Below are 21,876 nucleotides of genomic sequence, written 5' to 3' on the forward strand. Positions count from 1 at the left end.
CAGTTACCATGCTTGTAACTGGAGTGCCAGCAATTAGGATTTGCACAGAGCCTAGCAGCTCCTCGTTTGCCTTTGTGAGCCCCCTCAGATCCCAGCTTCAGCAGCAGCCAAGGGATCTGGCAACCTGTGGAGCAACACACCCTGGCCCCTTCTCCAGCCATGGGATGGGGCACATCCATCCTCAGCATCTCCCCAGCTCCAGTGAACATGCCAGGGTTAGCAAAACGCCTGGCATGCCCCTGGCCTGCTGCCACAGACCCTCACATTCCATTTCCCTTTATCATTCGCTCTGCCTGGAAATCCCTTTTCACTTTCCAGCTGCATATGGGTAGCAAAGCTCCTGTGCCACCCTGAGCTGTGTTACCACCATGCAATTGCCAAACCAACTGAGACAAAAGGGGAAGGGGGGGCCTGAGCAGAGAGCTGCAGTCCTCGCCAACATTTTACTAAGCTCTGGCACAGAGCAGACGGTGGCTGGATATGGTGCCAACTTACTACAAGAGTGGATTTTTAACATTCCTCTCCTCCAGGAGTCACTCAAGGCAGCCAGGGAGCCTCAAGTAGAGAGATGTGACGACAACAACGGCAGCTTGAGGTCTGCTCTCTTAGAAACCCTGCCATGGGACAGCGTGACAGCAAGTACCATCTTCTGGAACAATCTGCACAGGTGAGACTGGCTGCCTGCACTGCCCAGTTATGGGCCCTGGGCTAAGTCTAGAACAGTGGCTCGCAAGACTCGTGAAGTGCTCAGGACATACAAGAAAAGCCAACAAAGTCATAAAAGCAGAGTCGTAACAGCCCAAGAGCACTGAGGTTCTCCAAAGGCCAGAAGAGATGGGAGGGGAGGAGCAGAGGAGATGCTCCCTTTGCTTGCTCCCAGTGGCATCTGGACCTTGCACCATGGTGGAAGGTCCATCCTGCTTCTCTAACCACATGCCACCACAAAGGTGTGACTTACAGTTCCCTTGCTAAGAACTGCTGTCTCTTTCCAGCTGTGCCACCTCCTTTGTTCGTGCAAGAACCTGTGGGATTCATGCACCCTCCTGCAAACGCAGGAGTTTAAAGAAATGCCAAGTCAGTTCCTGGTCCTACATCCTGCAAGACACAACAGTGGTTGATACTGCTGATCAGACCTGGCACGGATCCACTTGCAAGGACAGTGTGCCATGTTCTGATCCACCTGGCACGGTGCCACGGACAGAGGGACTCAGATGCCCTGTGACAACATGCCATGCATTGGAGGGGGGGGAATTCAGATGCCCCCTGGCACTGTGCCAAACTGGGGGGAGCTTTGGATGCCCCCTCTGGCATGATGCCGAGTGCCAAGGGATTCTCCCTATGGCACTCTGCCAGCAGGAACAGGGACCCTGGGTCCAAGCTCGGGGAAGTTGTGGGATGCAGTACTGGATGACTTCTGTTCCTGTGCCAGCTCTGCACAGTGAAGGCGTCTGCATTTCACTAACGTAGGAAGCAAGCTGATGAGTCTTGGTGACAGGGATCCCTGAGAGCTCCCTGCTCAGGGCTCCTCTGGAGTGGGGCTGCCCTGCCACTCAGAGCACCCCTTGGCAGGCTGCCTCACCAGTGATTGACTGGAGAAAGTTGCTATGACGACTCTGGTTTGAAAAAAACCTCTGTAGTTGCCAACTATTTGTGTTGTTGTTTTACAACTGTGGCCAGTGTCACATGAGCGGGAGCCGGCTGGGGGCCTGGGGACACAAAAGCAAATGGCTTTTTAATGGAGTGTCCTGCCAGCGCTTGAAGACTCAATAAAGAGGAGCTGGCGAGACCCCTTCATGCGGAAGGCCCCGTGCACAGGGCCAGGGCCTCTTTGTAGAGCCGCAGCCAGGGTGGGAAAGTTTGGAGAAATCAGAAGAAAAGCCTCCTCCTGCAGCTCTGGGCTCACAGCACTGTCTGCCCGGGGATGGATCTGTCCCCAGCTGGCCTGGATGTTTCAATGGATCTCACTCCAGGCACTTGTCTCACCCAGAGCTGGTGCTGCCCAATAGAGCAGGATAACAGCATCTGGGGAGGATGCAGGAAGGTGTGGGAGGAGACAAAAACAGTTTGGAGCAGGAGGAAGACAAAGAGCTGGAAGGGAAAAAATGGAGGAGAAGTAAGAGGTAAGAAGAGCATATCCCCACACCTCCCAGGAGCTGTACCTGCTGACAGCCAGACTCTGACTGGGGCTGTGCCAAATCCAGAAGATATAGGGACCTCCAAAGCCAGCAGGTTTGAACTTGGAAGCAGATGCCCCTCTCAACTAGAAAAGCCTAGGAGCAGTTTCAGGGGGCAAGCTGGCAGCATGAAGAACCAGCAGCAAAGACCAAAAGACATGCTTAGAAGCACAGGGCACTTGGGGGCACGGAAAGTCCTGAACTTAAAAGTAAGGGGAAGGACAAGCTAGGGGCATGGGGCCTCAAAGAATACTCTTCCCAACCCCATGCAATTCTCTCTCTCTTCGACTCCAGGGCCTTTTCTTACAGAAGCTATAATTATATTACAGAGTTCCTGTGTAAGCCACTGAGCTTTATTAATTAATCCTGCTTGGTCTCACCCCAGCCAGAGCCTTGGCCTCATGCAGAGATGTGGAATTTTCCAGGAAAACTTGAAAATTGTCATCAAGGAGAAAAAAAATGTTTACACTCAGCCTCTTAAGTGTAAGACAGAGAAAGGGCTCATTTCCCTGATTCAGCTGTAAGGTGGGGAGAGGCAATGAACACACAGTACAGATTTGGGGCATTCCTGGCGAGAGCTGTCCGGAATTAACATGGCATTTTCCCAAAGAACACCCTGAACATGGAAATTTGGTTAGGGGATTCCTAACTGCAGACTTCGATATGGAAAAAGAGAGGCTTAAAAACACACCTAACTTTTAAATCCCTCTGAGCTCTCAATTAAGCTTTCTCAGTCCAGACCTCAACCCTCGGAGCCAGTGGAACAGAGGCAAGAGGCGGCCCCATTAGCTTTTGGATAGTCTGAAACAAGCTATTCCTCAAATGGCATGGGAGCAGACATCAAACAAGGCAGAATTCACCAGGCAGAGATGGAAGCAGCTGAAATGCAACCTCTCTAAAGGGGTTTTGTGTAGGGATAAGAGACTGTTTGAATCCCTGGAGAACTCCATAGAATATAAAATAAAAAATGCTACCTAATGTCATGGCATATAATGGGGAACTAATGCCATCAGACTGACTCACCTTTCCCAACTCTCATTAGGCCACAACAGAGAGGAGGGAACAGTACTGACTGCAGCCTGTGCATACTCTCTCACTCCTTTCCCAGGCATTTGTACTTGGAGAAGGTACCTGCCTGCCAAGAAGCTGGTCTTGGAGTACAGGCACAGACACTCCTCACGCTGGTATAAGCTACAGCTGCACAACAAGAGGCCATAATCTTGTTACAAGGATCACACAGAAAAGTTTGGCTTCAAAAGGCAATTTTATTTTTTTCTGCAGTGGCCAGGATGAATAAAAAGCTCACCTGATGAAAGCATTTTACTTCAGAGCTCAGGGAATCACCCTCCTTACTTCTTCACACTGGAAACTCCCTGCGCACCAAAGATTTAGCACCTCACCGTGCTCTGCTCATGGAAGGGTTGTGCATATCCCTGTGCCTGTCACTGAATCCTTCAGAAATACGTTCAAAGATGCCCACCTACACCTCTGCACGTACAGCAGTGGCACTTGGGCATTATACCTGCACACAGGCACATTCTCCTACCTGCTCATAAGTCCTATCAATCATGTTGATGAAACTACAACTTAAGAAACAGCACCAAAGCAGCAAAACACAAACAAACTCTCAAATGTAGATGTCCCTCCTTAGCACACTCTACCCACCCACAGTGGCTGGATTTCTGAGCGTGTCTAGCTCTGTCCCAGCTTAATCTCTTGCCCTAAATTAGGTAAACTCACTCCATCCAGGAGCCACTGGCTTCTATTTCCATCCTGAAAAAGTAAAGGTGAGTCAGTGATCAACAAAATAAATTAAAACAGAGAAAAAGGCAGTAATTGGTGAGCACCTGCCTGCAAGGAATGGGAAAAATATCCCCCTCAAAAAAAAAAATCCTCTAGGAAAACAAAATGCACCAACATCTTTTTATTTTGTTTTTTTCGGTAATTATACTAAAGATGAAAAACTCATAATAAACATCTCCCAGTCCCCACCTGCTAACAGTAATTATAATAGACTCAACAATAAATGGTAAAGCAGAGCAGTGCTGCATCTCGGGAATTCTCTAGGGTATGTGGATTAGCTCGGAAAGCCTGAATGATTAAAATACACTAATTAAAATTTTGTGTTCCTTGGTAACTCGTCTGCCTGGGCCCCTGGTGTTGGCAAAATGGGAATTAACGTGACAAAAGCAACACAGAGGGTTTTTGTTTTAAATAAAGAAGCGGGGGGGAGATCTATATAAACAAGTTCTCTCTGCACACACACACACACACACAAATTCAGAGGGACACAAACTTAGGGAAGGACTGAGCTGTGTTGCTGGTGTTTAGGACCAAAGCAGCAGTGAAAGCCTTTCCTCATTGCCTAGTTTGTCCCCAAACCATGAAGGGGGAAAGCCTGGGAGAGGGGAAGGGAGAAGACAGAAAGCGCTGGCTTAAGACAAACAGGGTCATGCGTGACCAGGAGCCCGGCTCTTTTAAAACAATTAGAAAAATAAACACATGGAGAGGTGGAGAGGCTCACACAGGGAAACCCCAGCACAGGACACTCTTCCGCTCCATCTCCCTCACACACATTCCTCCATGGTCTTGTCTGCCCTGCTCTTTACCAAAGAAAACAGGACTTTGGGATAACACACGAGAGCTTCTACCCCACTGCAGATACACAAAAGAAATTGAACACTTTTGGGTTGCCCTTAGCAACCTAATTGCATCAGTACATTGCACACAGGAGCCAAAGTAACTGAATTTTGATGAAAAGACGGCGGTAATTTACGGCATCACGAAATTAGTTGTCATAGCGACGGGTTAATTACATCTCAAATTAACAATGCAAGTGTGGTGAAATTAAATATAAATCATATTTTCTGCATAAATTATAGGGGTTGATTAGACCGGGGCTCAGGGAGAGGGAAAGGTTGAGCCGCCATGGGCCTACGCAGCTTTCTGAGCCGACGAGAGAGTCTCCTGGAAACACCGTGAGGAAGACAGAGTAGGGGGGGAATAAGAAAGTGTCAAAGAAAAAAAACGCACTGCCTTGATGCTCATCTTCTGTGGGGTTTTCTTTGGCTTTTTAATTGTCATCTGAACTCTCCCTTAGTTTCCCCTCGTGGCTTCTGGAGGAAGTGGGGAGAGGAGCCAGGCCCATGCAGCGCGAGGAGCTGCAGCTCCAGCCCACCCCGGCACTGCGGCTTGGAGCTGGGGGAAACCGAGCTGTGCGTGGGCTGCCTGCTGCCTGCCCTCAACACCTCCCTGCCCTCTCCACGGGACAAATGAGGGGCTGGCTCTCACCAGCACTGCTTGGGATCTTTGTGCCTAAGCAAAGAAGCCTTGAGGCCAGCCCTGCCCCCTTGGTGCAGGTCACCACATGCCATCTTACACCTCTGGAGTCGCGCTGCAGCTGCTCGGGCTCTTAACACATCTCTAACCTCTAATTTCTTGCCTGGTTCACAGCAACAACATGAAATGCGGTCTGCCAAACTGAGGAAATCCATTCCTGGCAGAGTTTCTGCCTGGAGGAGTGGCACAGCCTGACCTGACACTGGACAGGCAGAGGAAGGCAATCTCTGATGCGTTCTCACTTGCAGTTTCTGTTTGAAGCACATCCTGAAAAGCAGGTCAAACCAAGTGCTGAAATCAGGGGCTAAAGGGAGTAAGAGAAAGCATGTGATATTGCTAAGAAATAACAGCAGGTAAAGGAGAGCCCTAGTGCCCAGCTGCAGTTCAGAGATCCCAAAACAGCAGAGCAAAGCCCCCTCGTGCCCGGACACTGGTCCCATGCCCTGCCAGTTGGGACTCTGGCGCAGGTGGGAGGGAACAGCTCTGCTCTGGGGCAGTGGGATGGGAATGGCAGAGACTGCAAGAAAGCTGGGAGTCAGTCACCAGCTGCACCACCACGGAGCTGTGTGGTTGCTCTATTAAACTCTTGGTGACCCTTGGCGAGTGTGGAGCATTGCCACTCACAGTGGGACCCAGCTAACAACAAACAGCAGCTACAGAAAGAGTGGCTAAAAATACCCGCTCCTCCCATGCCCCGTGAGGCCCGGCAGCCCTGGGAGCTGGGTGCCTGCAAGAGCTCCAGCCACTCCTCCCACAGATGGTCTCCTCTTGGCTTCCAGGGGCTCATAGGCAATAGTCACAGTCCATTGCAGGGAGCATGCAACAATCTCACTGCCTGGCTGCCAACCAGCCTTGCCCCAAGCAGGGGATGATGTTCAAGAGCTTGGCACTACTCTTGGCTTCTGCTTTCAGGCTGGGTGATGAGGGGCGCCAGGCACCTCTGTACAGGGCCCCAGTGCTGTGCCCAGTCAGCCCCTGGCAGCTGCAGCACAGCACTGGGGAGGAGAGGGGATGTGGTAAATGGCCACTCCAGGAAAGAGGGGACGGACATACTTGTCAGCAAAGGACACAAGGGTGTCAAACCCTCCAAGCACAGTCCTTCGCTTTCTGCTTCTGTGAGCAGAGTGAGGAAAAGCTTAAGAGAAAGTTTGCAAAAGGCAAACAAAATATACTTGCAGCATAGGCAGATGAGGATTAACACCAGAGGAGCCAGGTGAGCTGCTCTCCCAGCTCCATGAGCCAACAAGGCCTCCCAAAGCCCTGCAGGACTTGCTGTGGTCCCCAACACAAAGGGAGATTCCCATGTTTAACTCCTCAGACATCTACTATCCCTGAAGAAAATGCATCCAGGAACCTTTCTCACTGTGCCACTCTTGCAGAATCCAGTGACAAAGCTCTCACAGGCTACTCTCAGCCCAAAACCTCACGCTGCAGGTTTGTTTGCCCATCCCAGTCTCAGTAACTTTGACTGTAGTAACCCTCCTGGAGCCACCACCAGAGGAGGGACTGGAGGTATAGGGCTCTTGGGTGACTTCCCTAAATTAACAGTTCTCTTCCACTTTAAAAATGTTTTTCACTTAGCCTGCACCTGCCCTGACTTCTATGCCCTTACACAGGCCACGTGCTCATGGTGTAACACCACTCTGCCACCTCCCAAGTACCCTCTCAGTTTCCAGCTCCTCACCTGCACACTGCCTTGCCTTCTGCCCACAACAGCTCGCAGGCAGCCCTCACACAAAATACTGAGATCCTCACAAAATCCTGCCACATTTCATCCAAGCCTGTATGAGGAATTTCTCATGTAGGGGAATTTGGGGTTTGGGTTTTTTTTTTTTTTTCTAGAGGGGAAGAAGGGAGAGCATATGAAAGAAAGGAAGGAAAAAGCCTAAAAGGAAAAAGCCTAAAAGTAAAAAGCCCCTCTGGTTCTGGCAGCCGGTGTGATCGATGGTGGTGGATTTGCATGTACATTTCATTAATTTTTCAGCATGCATTTTATTTATCTATGCGCCATACATCTGCTGAAGTTTATATACTTGATAATATATAAATATAGACACACAGCAATCAATACGACATCCGCTTCGCAGAAGCTTCCATTAGGCACACACCACCCCCCTCCCCGCTCTTTCCCTTCCTCATTTCCACAACCTGCTGCCTGGGCACCTTGTGCTGTTCAATCGGTTTCCGATTTTCATTAGCGGTGGAGCACCAGCTCCCCCGGCCCCCAGCCTTCCCTGTGCCAATCCCATTCACATCCATGCAGGCCAGGGAACTGCACCCATGGCCAGCGAGCACTTGGCTCTGTCGTGGGGAGCTTCTCCTGCTCGCCCTCCCCTGACTCCCAAGCCTCAAGCGCTGGGATGGGGCTGCCTTGAGCCTAAGGGACACCTCAGAGTGCTCACAGTCATCCCCATCTTTCCAGCTGTTGGATGGGATTGTCTCAGCAGGAGATGGGAGCAGCAGTGGGGACGGCACAGAACCTCACCTGGGTCACAGACACTCCTGGGTACTTTCACACTGACTTCTTATTCCCTTCCCCAGCTAAGCCAAAGCCAAGGCCTGAATGCCAGCACTGGGCACTGGGACCAAATACCCTTGATCCTTTGGCTGTCCATTTCCCCCACTCCAGTTTAACCCCATCATCCCACTGTCTTCCCTGCCTTGCTCGTGATACATGTGTGTATGTGGGGGGGGGAGAGCAGAGGGCGAGCACATCCAGACAATTCCCAGGAGGGAAACTCCAAGGAGGAGAGCTCTGCCCCCAGAGCCCTCTGACCCAAACAGGGTGTCCTGGCATGCCACTGCCCAGCCAAACTACCTCCTGCGACATGGACTGGAAGCTTATTAAGTGGCTTTGTAGCCAGGATCAAACCACAGCTGCTAAGAACAGCCTGGGTCAGTGTAAACTGCAGCCTGAATTCCCATTTTTATCTTGGTTGACTGTCTTAATTTCTCTTGAAAGAGAAATTGGGAATTTGATGTGAACATTCAATCTGTTCCCATTGTATCTCTGTCTTGGGAAAAGTTCTTCTACACTCAATTTCTGCCCTGTCACACACCTTGGGCCCGTCACCCCTCATGGAATGTTTCTAGTCTTCCTTTCCATCCCAGTTTTCAACTCCATAGGAAGAAGTCCTTCTCATTATTGATTTATCTTTCTTTTTTACAGTCTTTATCTCAAACTGGCTGGTCCATCTATAGCACAGCTTACAAACATTTGGAGTCTGGAATGAAACATTGGGAGCCACTCAAACTACTTTTTCTAAGAGCCAGGCAGCACATCATGTAAGACAAAAACTGCAGTGTGGAAGTGCCTTGCATCACAAGGAAATACTGGGAAATTTATTTAAAAATAATAATTGTTCCTATTATTATTATAACTGACTATAAGCAAATCAGTGCAAAGCCTGAGGAAGTTTATAAAAGCTTTCTGCCTGATTTAGGCTGGGAAAAGGGATCTTTCCAAAGGAAAGAATGTATGGGAAGGCGTGTGAAAGCAAAGCAAAGAAATTAAAGCCCAAGTGACCAATTTCCAGGGAACAGTTCTGAATCACAAGTGCATCTTTCCTGTCTGACTAAGGAGCCACACAACCTCTTTAACAAGCCACCGGACGTGCATGGCCCAAGCCTTCACTCTCCCAAACAGCAGCCTGGCACACTGCTCTCCTCAAGCAGGAGGTCACTGGTGCATGTTAAGATACAAGTGGAGGGTTTGGCAGCAGAGCCTGCCCCGTGCAGGGGCCGCAGCTGCCTCACCACAGCCTGTCCTTGGCACTTGGAGATGGCCACAGGCACCCAAACCTCAACTTCTCCACCACGAACTCCCTGCTTGTGTCCCAACAGCCTCACTTCCCGGCTGCCTCCCACTCCACACAGCAAACACCATTCAGCTGCTGGTCAAGAGGAGGTTTGCAAAGGGGAGAAAGACTGAAAATAAATAAAAGGAGGCCTGTGCCTTTAAAAGAATTTTCATTTATAGGCTCTTCTCCTCTTCCACCATTTCAGTGATCTATATGCAAATATGCTAATGAATGCAAATTAAGACACCACTTTTAGTCCCAATTTAATAGAAAGCATTAAAATACCTTTTTTTTTTTCCCCAAAAACTCCATATGCATGAAGGAAAGGCTTTTTAAAATTTATTTTATTTATTTTTTTAATTTTTTAACTTTTTGTTTAAGTCACATCCAGCAGCAAATACACCATCGAAGTGCTGGAGACAAGGAGGGGAAATCTGACTGACATTTCCAGGTGCCAATTACTATGATCTTGTTCTTCTGGGAAGACTGTGAATTAATTTCTTCTATTTTTTAAAAGAAGCTATTAAAACTGATGGTTCAGCTATGCTGTTCTCACTCTGAGCCTCCCCCACACCTCAGTATAAGCCCAGTGTGGAAGGAAGGCCACCACATCCATAAAGATGTTATACTGTGTGTTAGGTTACACTCACTTTTTGGAGGGGCAGGTGTGGAAAAAAACCACACATCGTCCTGGGAGCAATGCATACGCATCCTGGCTCTGTGGGAGGGAGGCATCCTGACCGTGAGCTGTAACTGAAGCCTGGTACTTAGAGGGGCTGTGATAGCACTAAAAACTGACACAATTGCCACAGGATCTCCCAGCCTCCCATTCCCAGAGAAGTCTCCATCCCAACATCAGCCTTCCTAGCCTGTTCAAAATCTGCTTAGCTTAGTTCAGTGAACAAAACCCTCCAAAACCCAACAGATGCAATGCTAGATTATGTTAGTGATGCTGTGAAACTCTACAGGGAAATAAACTGTGACTCATATTTTTTTTAAGTATTTTAAATACAAATCTTTCCACTCAAGCAAAATCACAGTTTTTATCAAAACTTTTTGGGATGAAAAATGTTAATGAAGAAACAGCCAAACTTTTCACAAATCCAAAGTAATTCTGTATAGTTAGTTGTTCTTGTGTAGAAGGAAACACCCTTTTCTTTTGAGTATTTAATTTGGTTATTTTCTAAATGAAAACTCTCTACTTTTACCACCTTGTCACCTACCACTGTAATTTCATTTTATTTTAAAATCTAACACTCAAAATTGTGTAAAATCTGAATGGTTGCCTCCATTTAACTCAAAGCAACTTTACACATATTTATACATACATTTTAATTGAGAAGCAGGAAATTACTCCTCACTCCACCGTACCTGCTGCACGGCCCCTTGCCCCAGCACTGCACACCCAGTGCCACAAGGCCCAAGCAGAGAACAAAAGCAGACAGACTCCACTCTGCTGACTGGGGTTTATCTGTGGTAATTTTACCTCCTCCACAAGGCAATGGGCCAGACTCCTTTTGCAGCAACACTCAAGTAAATCAAGATCAAAGCCTCCCCCCAGGAAAATGGTACTGTTTTAGGGATTTACACAGCTTGGGCATGGATGAGAATCCCATCCCTGCAGAGAGAGCCTACCCTACATCTCCTTGCTGAACGCCCTTCAAAATGCCTAGAGCATGGCACTTCCAAGTGAAAACTGTGTTAACAACGATCAATAATAGGCAGAACAGGCAACTTGCCGCATGACAACACTTCTTTCTGGATGAGACCAGGGAAAATCACTGTCAGCTTCAGCAGTCCCTGTGCCAGCTGAATGCCTGTGCTACTGACAGGGACCCTGCTGCCAGCTCTGCTCCCGTGCCCAGGTGGCCACTCACCTGGTGGCACAAGTAGAAGGGATTTCTGTATCTAATGGCAACAAGATGACCAGGACCCCCTGGCTCCAGGAGCCAGAGCAGAGCAGGTGACAATCTGCCTCGCACGGGGCCAGATGCAGCAGTGCTGGACATGCCTTTTGCTGGGGCTGCCAATCCTTGGCACATCTCCAGCTCTCTGCCCACCTTTGGTGTCTGCCCAGAGCCTCTGGCTGCCCTTGGCAAGGGGTTTTTTTGACTGGGGTCTGCCCCAGAGCTGTCACCCAGCCCCTGTGGCACAGCCTGGGTGACGGATGTGGCTGCTTTGCCCAGGGACAGCAACCACCCTCTTGACTTAAAGTTTGCTGCATTTCTCCTCCCCACAAAGTGCACTGCAGGTAACATGAAAGCACAAAGTGCATAAATAGGCTCCTCTGACATGATTGGGCACATCTCTCAATGTTTATGGCAGAGAACAGATATTTAGATATTTACAGGGAATATCTTTTGTCAGTGCCAAACCCTATGTTTTACTGTCAGAAAAAACAAACACGAGGACCGAAACTTGCCTTCAAATGGAAATCTGCACAGGAGAAAGTGATTTCCCCATTAAACCAGTTTCATTAGATCTAAATATCTAATTATTTGTACCAAGTGTTGGGTTACCAAATATTTTACATGCAACTTTTAGATCATGTGTAGGAGTCTTTTTAAAAAAAAGACCTATGTATCTACATATATATGATGAACCTGATTTGAATGCCATCTGAAATATTTTTCCTTTTTCTGATTTTTCCTGTTTTTTTAAAGAAAGATTTTAAAAAAAGAAAAATTCTCTCTCAGTTAGTAGGAATTTCCCTGGCCAGGAACACCTCCCACTCCAGTAATGTTACTAATGAGACATTTTTGCACCTCTGAATATTCCAGCAGGCTATTTTCCTTGATCGCTTTTCTAACATCTTTTCAGTGTTGTTCTTGTAATTTTGTAAATGCACAGTCATGAAAAACACATTCCAAACACACTCAAGACACCAAAGCCCATCCCTCCAAAGACTAGAATTAATGAAATTAGCAAACATCACAAACACTACATACAAACCTCGAATCTAATACAAAGAGTGTGTATCCTAAAACACACAAAATCCTTATGACTCAAGCCCAAACTCCTCCACTAGACTCACATAAGGAAAAACATACACAAATCTACATACATTCTATCTACACACTCTAGAGTTAGTGCCCACACAACAAACACTAAGCCAAAATAAAAGCGCACACAAACAGCTTGATAAACACACACATCTCGTTCATACATACATTACCTACCCAAACCACAAAAAAAGAGCCTAAATATAAACTCCTCCCCAACAATACACAAACATCCCCCAAGAACACACCACGCACACCCAACGCCTGCCAAGTATACACAAATACACACAGCAAATACCTGCTTCAAAACATACAACTCATCAGAGGCAGCCCACTAACTACAGAAAAAAGGAGCTCAACACGTATATTTAAAGGTTCAACACCTTATGTCAGCTTTTCCCTTCTAAGGAGCAGGGAAAATGAGACAGACAGACAGACAAACAGACAGAGGAGAAGGAGAGAGTGGGCAGGAGGGGATGGGGAGGAGGAAAATGGAAGCTGCCTTGTGGGGAAGGATATGGATCAGGCTGTCATCTGGAGACTCATCTTCATCCAGAATTAATGCCCTAAAGTTCTTTGGTTTTACTCTAAATGGTTTTAAAGAGACAGCAAAAGCTGCGCCCTGGCTGCCAGGCACATGGGTACTCCAGCTGGCTCAAGCACTTGGGAATGGAAAAGGCAGCAGGTCCAGCATTTTGGGGCTAAGCTGGAGAACCTGAGCACACACTGGAGAACCTCAGCTGGAATGAGGGATGTTATTTTTAAGACTTCTACAACATGTTCTAAAACCTCACTCCGAGTGCTCAATAGGGAGCAGGATGAGAGGGAAGTGTAAGCTTACACCACTGCCAGCAGCTCTGTCCTAGAGCTGTGGGAGAGGGATCAGCACTGGGATCCCTGCTCTGACCCACGGGAAGGCACTGGCTATGCAGAGCAGCTGGAGAGAGCTGCAGAACACTGCAGGGAGGGCTGGCACAGCAGGTCCCCATCCTGCTCAGCTCTGCCATGGAGCGGGGATCAGACAGGAAGTCTCTGAGGCACTGGAGTGAGCAGGCAAAGAGGAAGAGGCTGTGGGGAGAGCAAAATCTGTCACCACTGCAGAGGGGTACACTGTGGCAGCCCGAGTCTGGCAGAAAGGCCGACGGCACTATGGGCTATTGTTGGGAGTTGCCTTGGGAATGACTCCTGGGGCCAGCCAGGGGAGGCCTCACATGGACACAGGGAAAAGCAACCCTCACATCCCCTGTGCCCCTCAAACCACACACTGTCCTCAGGACAGAGCTCTAGAGGAATGGTATGAGCTGCACACTGACCCCCCTTACCATCTCCCTCAAGGGAATCAATACATCCTTACCTCCAACTCCCATATCCCGGGGGGATGCTATGGTTGGGGCGGGGGAGGAAGAACTGAGAGCAAACAACAGCAACAGGAACAGAGTTGAGCCATTTCAATTATTCATATGCCAGATGGATTCTTTTCCTGCCCTTTTTTTTTTTTTTTCTCTTTTGCTACAAAAATAAAATAAAATAAAAAAGCAGGGGGAGAGCACTGATGTTTGGGGAGTGATGGGAGGAAAACATATTTTCCCCAAAACAAAGTGCAGAAAAGAGAGGGGAAAGCCCCAGCATACCCATCTCTGTGTGAGGAGACCACAGGGAGTGCAAATTTCCACTCATGGGGAAACTCACAAATGCATGATCTATTATTTTATATGCACAGAGCAAAAGAGAAGGAGAAAGTGCACCAAAAAAGTAAGAGAGAGAGAGAGAGAGAGTGAGGGATGGTGACACAGAGAGAAAAGGACGAGGAATGAAAGAGAGACAGCAGAGAGAGGGAGGGGGGCAGGCAGAAGAGGGCTTTGACCTTCTGTGAAGGATATAAAAAATCCAGCAGCCTCAGGGGACACCCAACTATCTAGCATATTGCTGTTAAAATGTCTGCAAAATTTAATACACTTGGCATGCCATCTAATCAGCCCTTGGAAACCACGGTTTCTCTCCCTCCTCACTCCAACTGTCTCAGACCTCCAGCATTTGGGCATGAGGTTGGGTATCTTCTATAGATGACAGAAAGTTTGGTGTATGTACACAGGGTAGGTTGGAGGCTTTAATTTGTGTTTCATTTGCCTTTTTTTTTTCTTTTTTTCTTTTTTTGAGCCAAACATTTTCCATTTTAAAACAAAGTTTATACAGATCCTTGCATGCTGCTGGATGTGCAGGGTGAAAGTGCCTGGTGCAGCATGCTGCAGGCACACGACTGTGTGTGTGTGTGCACAGACAGGATGCATGGGAGAGGATGGATGGATGGATGGATGGATGGATGGATAGGAAGCACAGGGGCACACACCCCCACAGCCTGGCTGGTGCCAAGGGGAGGATGCACGGCAGAGCCGGCACAGCCGCCAGCACTGGCATGTGTGTGCAGGTGCTGCAGGTGCGCTCCCCCAGCAAGCCAAAGCTCGTGCATGCCTGTCTGGCGTGGGCACACTCACCACAGGGAATGGGCTGGGGGGGCGAGGGAGGGTGAAACCAGCCTGAGGATGGGGCGGCACTTTGGTGCTGACACTCCTTATTGAAAGGGACAGCTGCCTACACCACCGCACAACAGTAAAGGAAACGGCTCTCGGGGAAAACAACAACAACAAAACAGCACCAATCCTCAAAACAACAAATATATCCAATACTTGTTATCCTGGCAGGCCCTAAGGGGGTTACAGGGCTCCAAAACAGCTGGGCAAAGAGTTTCCAAGCCGAGTGGGAGAAGGCCACCTTTTCACTGCATGGCAGGGCACGATGGAGGAGCTGGTGCAGAACGAGGTACATGATGTGCTTTTAGCTGTGCCAAAACAGTCGGCAAAGAGCTATGGTAAAAAAGATCTGGCCCTTCAGGACAGGAGGCTGATGCCTCCAGTTGAGCGTGCAGGTTTATGACCTTGGTCATCCAAAGTGGAATCCCTGGAAGGTGAGGACAGGTACCAACCAGCTCTAAGAGCAGAGCATGGGTTCTCAGATAACATAGAGGCACTGCAAGGTCCCACTGCAGGTGAGTTCTGGGCCAGGTGATTCTGGCATGTGGGCAGCCTCCCACCTGGAAAGCCCCATGGACGACAAGGGGAACCCAGGAGCCCATGGCCCTTCTCAATGTGAGGAAAGGGACAGATGGGCTGGGTAGAAGGGCTTAGGCGCCAGGCAAGGAGGGAACTGAGCCCACAAAAACCCTGAGACACCAGAGAAGAACAGGCACAGCTGCTTACAGACAGGCTGGTCTTGCAGTTCAGGTTCTTCCCAGCCCATTGGGACTATGTCATGGGAAAACCTCTGAACAGAGGGAAGCCTCTGCAACTTGGAACAAGCAGGGTTCCTGGCCCACTGAAGATGGGGCAAAAAGACTCCTGGCTCCTTTTCTTTGCAGAAGAAGGGGCTTGGTGAGAATGAAGGTGGAGAAGAAAGCACAGAGGTAGGGGACAGCACTGGGAAAAATTATCAGTGATGGAAGAGAAGGGGGCACTGAGCCATGGATGGGATAGGAAAGGGCATGGATTCACAGGGCTATGGAGAAATTTTAAACCAAGACATGGGCCCCAGCTCAATCAAAACTTTGTTCAGTAAAAAAGTTAATTGCTGAGGAACCAAATAAAAGAAACCCCACAGGCTGAAAACTGCTCAGAGTCTTTAATTAGCCAAAAAAATGAAAGTGGTTACAGGAAAATGAGAGTGTAAGAGGGGATCCCAAGGGAGTACTTATGCTACTCCCCCTTCTCTCCTTCATCACCAAACAGCCCAATGTAGGGCCATGGTAGCAGCCTCTTTGATAGCAGATTTGGGAAAAGCATTTGGAGTTGGTTTCTTTTGACTGTCCAGAAGATGAGAGTCCCAGCCAGTCAAACTCAGATTTGAATCACACATCTAGTAAGCCCAGGGGTTCCAGAGCCTTCTGCTCAACCCTGCACCAGTGCCTGCCATAAAGGCAGGGAATGCCCTCCCCTATTTGCATTGGGACAGCTGGTTCTCTGGCCCCCTTAGGACCAAGTAAAATCAATTACCCCTAGGGCATAACTCTCTCTCTCTCTCTCCTCTCTCTCTCTCTCTCTCAAAAAAAAAAAAAAAAAAAAAAAAAAAAAAAAAAAAAAAAAAAAAAAAAAAAGGCAGCTACAGGTTGGAAGTAAAGGATCATCCATACAAATTTACCCATTTCTTCTAAATTCCACAAAAAAGTCACATTTCTTCCTAATCCCTACACAGGCTGGCAACTGTCTGAACAGTCACATGGAATTCCAAGTGCCCAGTAACTTGCCAGCCATTTCTTCTACTGCTTTAAGAAGAAAGCTAAGTGAAGATGAGAGGAGTGACTGAGTGGTTTACTACTTCTGCTACCCCCACACACAGTTCACACCTTGCCCCTTAATTCCTGCCCAAGGCAACTGGACTGGGCTTGGCGTCTCACCCACACAATTCTCCTCACTCTGCCTTCTGTGAAAGGTTCACAGTCTCTGGAGTGAAAGCTCTCCATTCCATACAGACAACACTCAGACTCATTCTATGCCCACATGGAACAAATAAGGACACAACCTGCAATCAGGGAGCAAGAGCCAACAATGCCAGTCCATAACCTGTGAATGGCACTGGAATATGTGACCACCCCTAGGCACTGGTTACAGATCCTGCAGTCAGCCAAGCTAAGAGCCTTCCCAGAATAATGACTGTGTGCATGAAAATAAATAAAAAGAAAGACTCTCAAGAACAGCACACATGAGAAAATAACACCTTATGGAGGAAGCATCCAGCCCATCCTGATTTCCAGGCTGATTCCACCCTGCTCCAGCCTACCCCCTCTCCTGGGGCCTATCTAGCTGGGAAATCGCAGACAATCAGAGAGGCTGTTCCAGCCAATTTCCTTCAGGGAACCTGCAACTTCCTCCTGGGACTGTCCTCCTGCTGGCTTATTATTGCCTCACAGAAAAAAGTGAGGGCCACAATCTTTCCCAGAACTGGCTGTACCTCTGCTCTTCTCTCTGAGGCAGCACTGAGGGTCACAAATCTGACACACGGGGTTTGGACAGAGGCAGTGAAGTGGAGAAGGGCTTGAGGAATGAGACTGGTAACGGTAGGAAACAGGGTAAACACAGGCGTTATGCAAAGAGAGAGAAGGAGGGAGGTACTCCAGGAGGCTGTAAATTCATATTTGTAATTACTTCCTCATGTTTTTCAGCACTCCTCAGTCAAGTTTGATTAAAATTCCTTCCAAGGGAAGACACTCCATAGAGAGAGCTGCAGTGGAACAGGCAGCTTGTGGAGTTAGCAGAATTGCTGGGGTGGGCACTAATAGCAGTAGTTTGGGAGCTAGGTATGGATCAGCTTCCCCCTCAGCATGGCTCCATGCCCTGTGGGAAGCCACTGTCTGGACACAGAGCACCAGTTGAGGTCTGCTTGTTCTCATACTGTCAGTGTATGAAATAGGACATGGCTCCCTTAGCCCACAGACCTGATGTGAGAGAGCTTCAACAACAACCTTCCAAAGTGGCAGAGAGTGTCCTCCCAGGAGTGTAACAATTTCCTATGAAACACAGGCCTCAGCAGATGGGAGAAGCTTATGCTTCCTTCCACCCTAGAGTCCCTTACACAGGGGCTATTCTCCACAGTGAAACGCAGGGCTCAAGACATCCTATCCTTGTATGGTTATTCAGGGGAGAGAAAGCCCAAAATCTGGCAGGTAACAGTAATTCGTGTGTAACAGAGATCCTTCTGAAAGATTGAAAAGGAAGCACAGTAATAGAGAAGGACTAAGGGAGAGGCCACTTTTGTCACCTTCAGTCCTAAGCAGCCTTCACACCATCCTTACTGGTGCCAGCTGTCACTGGGCAGGGGTTGTCATCCCAATGGACAGGACAGTTTAATAAAGTTTCCTCAGGGATATTTCCAGAAATGGCTTCAGGGTGAAAAGCTCAAAAGCTCAGAAACCCTCCCCTTGCCAACTCATGGTTACTAATTGTGCAGGGCATTTCTGACCAATCCATCCCCCTTTCTGCTGGCTGTAGGAACCTCTATTGCCTACAGTTAAGCAGATCCAGGTTCCTGTGCTCTCTCTGTGTCGTCCATCCACAGCCAAGATGTTCATCCAGTGCTCCAGCCAACGCCCATGCCATATCTCCTACTCTCTGAGTCCTTCCAAGCCCCTAGAAGAAAGGGTTTGAGTACAGCCAATTCCCGCTCCTGATCCTGACCCTGCTCTCCCAAGTTCTCAGCAGGAAGGGATGCCCCAGGATCAGGGCTGGAACCACAGAAGGTAAGCAGCACCAGGCACCTTTTATTTATCCTCGATGCTGTGGCAAGAGTGAGATGAAGAGATGCTGCTGGATATCATCCTCTGAGCTCCCTTTATGGCTCTGGGGAAACCATGATTATCTTGATGCCTGGTTTCTTTCCCTTTTCTTCCCCTCCCCTCCCTGCTCTGAATATCCGAGTATCTTAGTGCTCATGCCAGTTAAGGGACAGACCAGCTCAGTGGGAACAGGCAGGTTCTGATGAGCTTCCTCTCTTACATGCCTCTGCCAGGCCACATGCTTCACAGTTCATCTAACCAGGAGACATGTGACCCATGATACTGCCCATGCTGGCATGCAAACAAATGATAAAACAACCTGTCTCGTGTTGTGGTTCTGGTTGCTCTCCATCATATAGAAGACACAAGTCATGGAGGTGACTCCATGCAATATTTTTGTGCTCCCCATTCAACCTGTGCTCAGCCTCTGCCAGAAGGACCTAAGGATAAGGAGAGGAGGAAGCAGAAAGATGCCAGCTGCACCCCAAACCCTACATTCAGGACTACCATTGTCCTTAGAATCGAAGTGCAGAAAATTATGTTTGAGGTCAACTCAGACATGATCAGGCTGGGGAAAGAGGCCTCGTTCTCCACAAAAAGCCTTTGCGTGTTGCAAGCTGAGAGGTCAGTATATCAGCCCAAAGCACGTAGACCACAAAGTTACTGTCTAAAACATGCAAATGCTGTGGCCTAAGCCAGTAAGGTACATTCAGGCAGAACAACATAGATGAGCATGACTAACTCAAGAGCTGCCCAGTCTTTGGAAGCTGCACTGAGGCATGCCTACACAGGCAGTACGGTACAGGAACGTGCTCAGGACCTGATGCTGCCCTGCTGCCTCTAGAGATAACATGCCTGGGATGGAGGGTGCACATCTGCTGAGCACATACTGCATGTAGGAGAGTGGGAGAACCCAAATGCCCAGGGAGCAGGGGAGTGTGTCTGGATCACAGAGTCACCAGGTTGCAAGAGACTTTTAAGATCATTGAGTTGAATTCATGCCCTAACACCTCAACTAAACTAAACCATGGCACTGAGTGCCACATCCAGTTTTTTCTTGGGAAAACACCATCCAGGGATGGTGACTCCACCACCTCCCCAGGCAGACGACTACAGTACTTTACCACTCTTTCAGTAAAAAACTTTTTCCTAACATCCAACCCATATTTCCCTTGGGGCTACTTAAGGGAAACCCTTAAGACTGTCCTCTGCTTCTGTCAGTTGCTGCCTGAAGAAAGAAAGCAACTCCCAGTGGCTACAGCCACCTTTCAGGGAGTTGCAGAGAGTGATAAGGTCACCCCTGAGTCTCCTTTTCTCTGGGCTAAACAACCCCAGCTCCCTCAGCTGTTCCTCACAGGGTTTGTGTTCCCAGCCCCTCACCAGCCTCGGGGCCTCCTCTGGTCACGCTCAAGCGCTCACCTGAGGGGCCAGACCTGGGCACACGATGCAAAGGAGGAAGCAGTTTGTGTTGCACGGCAGGAGCATGATGAAGCAAGGCAAAGCCCTATACCTTGTCCTCCCCACTGGAAAAGTGCCCAAGAGGTATATGGAGAGGGGATCCTCTCTGAGAAACCTGGAGGTGGTTTGAGGGGGGTTAATTAATTTATTGTGGAAAGAGGGAGCAGGAAGAACAAGAAAAGAGCCTTTGTACTTAGGGTGGGACAGAAGCATAGGAAGTCATTTTGCAGAATAAGGACTTGGGGGCAAACAAAAAGAGAAAATAAAAATAATAAGCTGATTGACAAGCTTACAAGAAAAGCCACATTTTTAACATTCTTAATCCGTAGAATAAACACAGAGGGAGGAATGAGGACACGGCTGGCTGTTCTCAGACATCACTGGAAGAGGCTGGGTCTGGTGCAAGCAAGAGATTTTGTGCTGGTGGCTGTTGTGGATGGTCCTGTTCAAGCTGGAAGAAGTGTGTGAAAGAGTGTAGGGGAAACAGAAGAGAGGACACTAAAATCAAAGGCTGACACTCGAATCTTCAGGCGCTGCTTTTTTTCTGTTTTATGCTTTCTATAGCACTGCTGTTTTAACACCGTCAAAATTGCACTAGAAACACAACCAAATGTGTCCCACACAACAATGGAAATAAAACAGCACTTTGAAAAATCTCCATCTTTCCACTCCAGTCAGCTGCCTTAGGAAGAACCAAACTATATGACACTGTGTGCCCCCACCCTCTGAATACCATCCCCCCCCCAAAACATCCTTCAAATTTCTCCAGATTAGCAGGAGTTAAAAGGCTGGTTTTAGTGGTAGAGACATATTTAGGAAGGGATTGAATCTGTGCGTGGTACACCCTATTCCCTGTTTATTAATAAGCTATTTATCACTAGTGTTGCTTTTAATGCCATTTTGGTTTAATGTTGTTAATGAAATATAAATACCCGCACTAATGATGTTGGTCAGGAGCAGTGTGGGCTACTGGCAGCTTTGCAGGAGAGAGGCCAAACCATGGCTGTGTATACGAGAGGCTGCAATGGTCTGACTGCCAGCCCAGCCCCCAGAAGAGCTTCCCCACACACTCCCACCATGAGACTGCCCAAGTACAGCAGGATGAGGGATGGGATGGTGCAATCAGGAGATTTCCATTCCACTCTGGCAGCCCAGGCCCAAGCTAGTGCCCCCCAGGAAGGTGTCTCACAGTCACAGTTCAGCTCCAGAACGGCACAGGACTGGTCCTTCTTCACTCTCTACCTTTTGAGATCACAAGAAGCCACCTGAGCTTAACATGTCTGTGTGGGGACACTGCAAGCTGCAAGGTAGCTCTCTAGATGGAAATATGTCAAAGCAGTCAGATGAGTTTTGTTGGCTTAATGCAGTTGCCTCACTGGAAGAGCAATCTGCAGGCTCTGTGCTATACTCCCCCAGGGCAACATCCACGTGATCCCAACACATCTTCAGCAAAGAGGCCTCACAGTGACCACCTCAGGGGTGCTTGTGGCTCATGCTGGACTGGACGCGGGGCCTTGGGATGGCTCCAGGCCATGGGGTGGGGTGAGGTGTGGTGGGGCCATGGGGCAGGAGGAGCTCACCTGGCTCCTGGGACAGTTGGCCACCACAGCCACAGCCTCACTCTCCAGGCCTGTGCTGCCCTGGCTCTGCTGCGGGCTAGGTGGGGATGGAGGAAATAAAGGAGCCTCCTGCCCTCGCAAGGAACAACGCCAAAAGCTTGGCCTTTGGCAAGGACTCAGAGGTTTGCTCTGGCTCTGCAGAGAGGGCTCACACAGGCCCCTCTC

This window comes from Zosterops lateralis (genome assembly GCF_965231275.1).
Source record: "Zosterops lateralis genome assembly, chromosome: 22".
Taxonomy (NCBI): Eukaryota; Metazoa; Chordata; class Aves; order Passeriformes; family Zosteropidae; genus Zosterops; species Zosterops lateralis.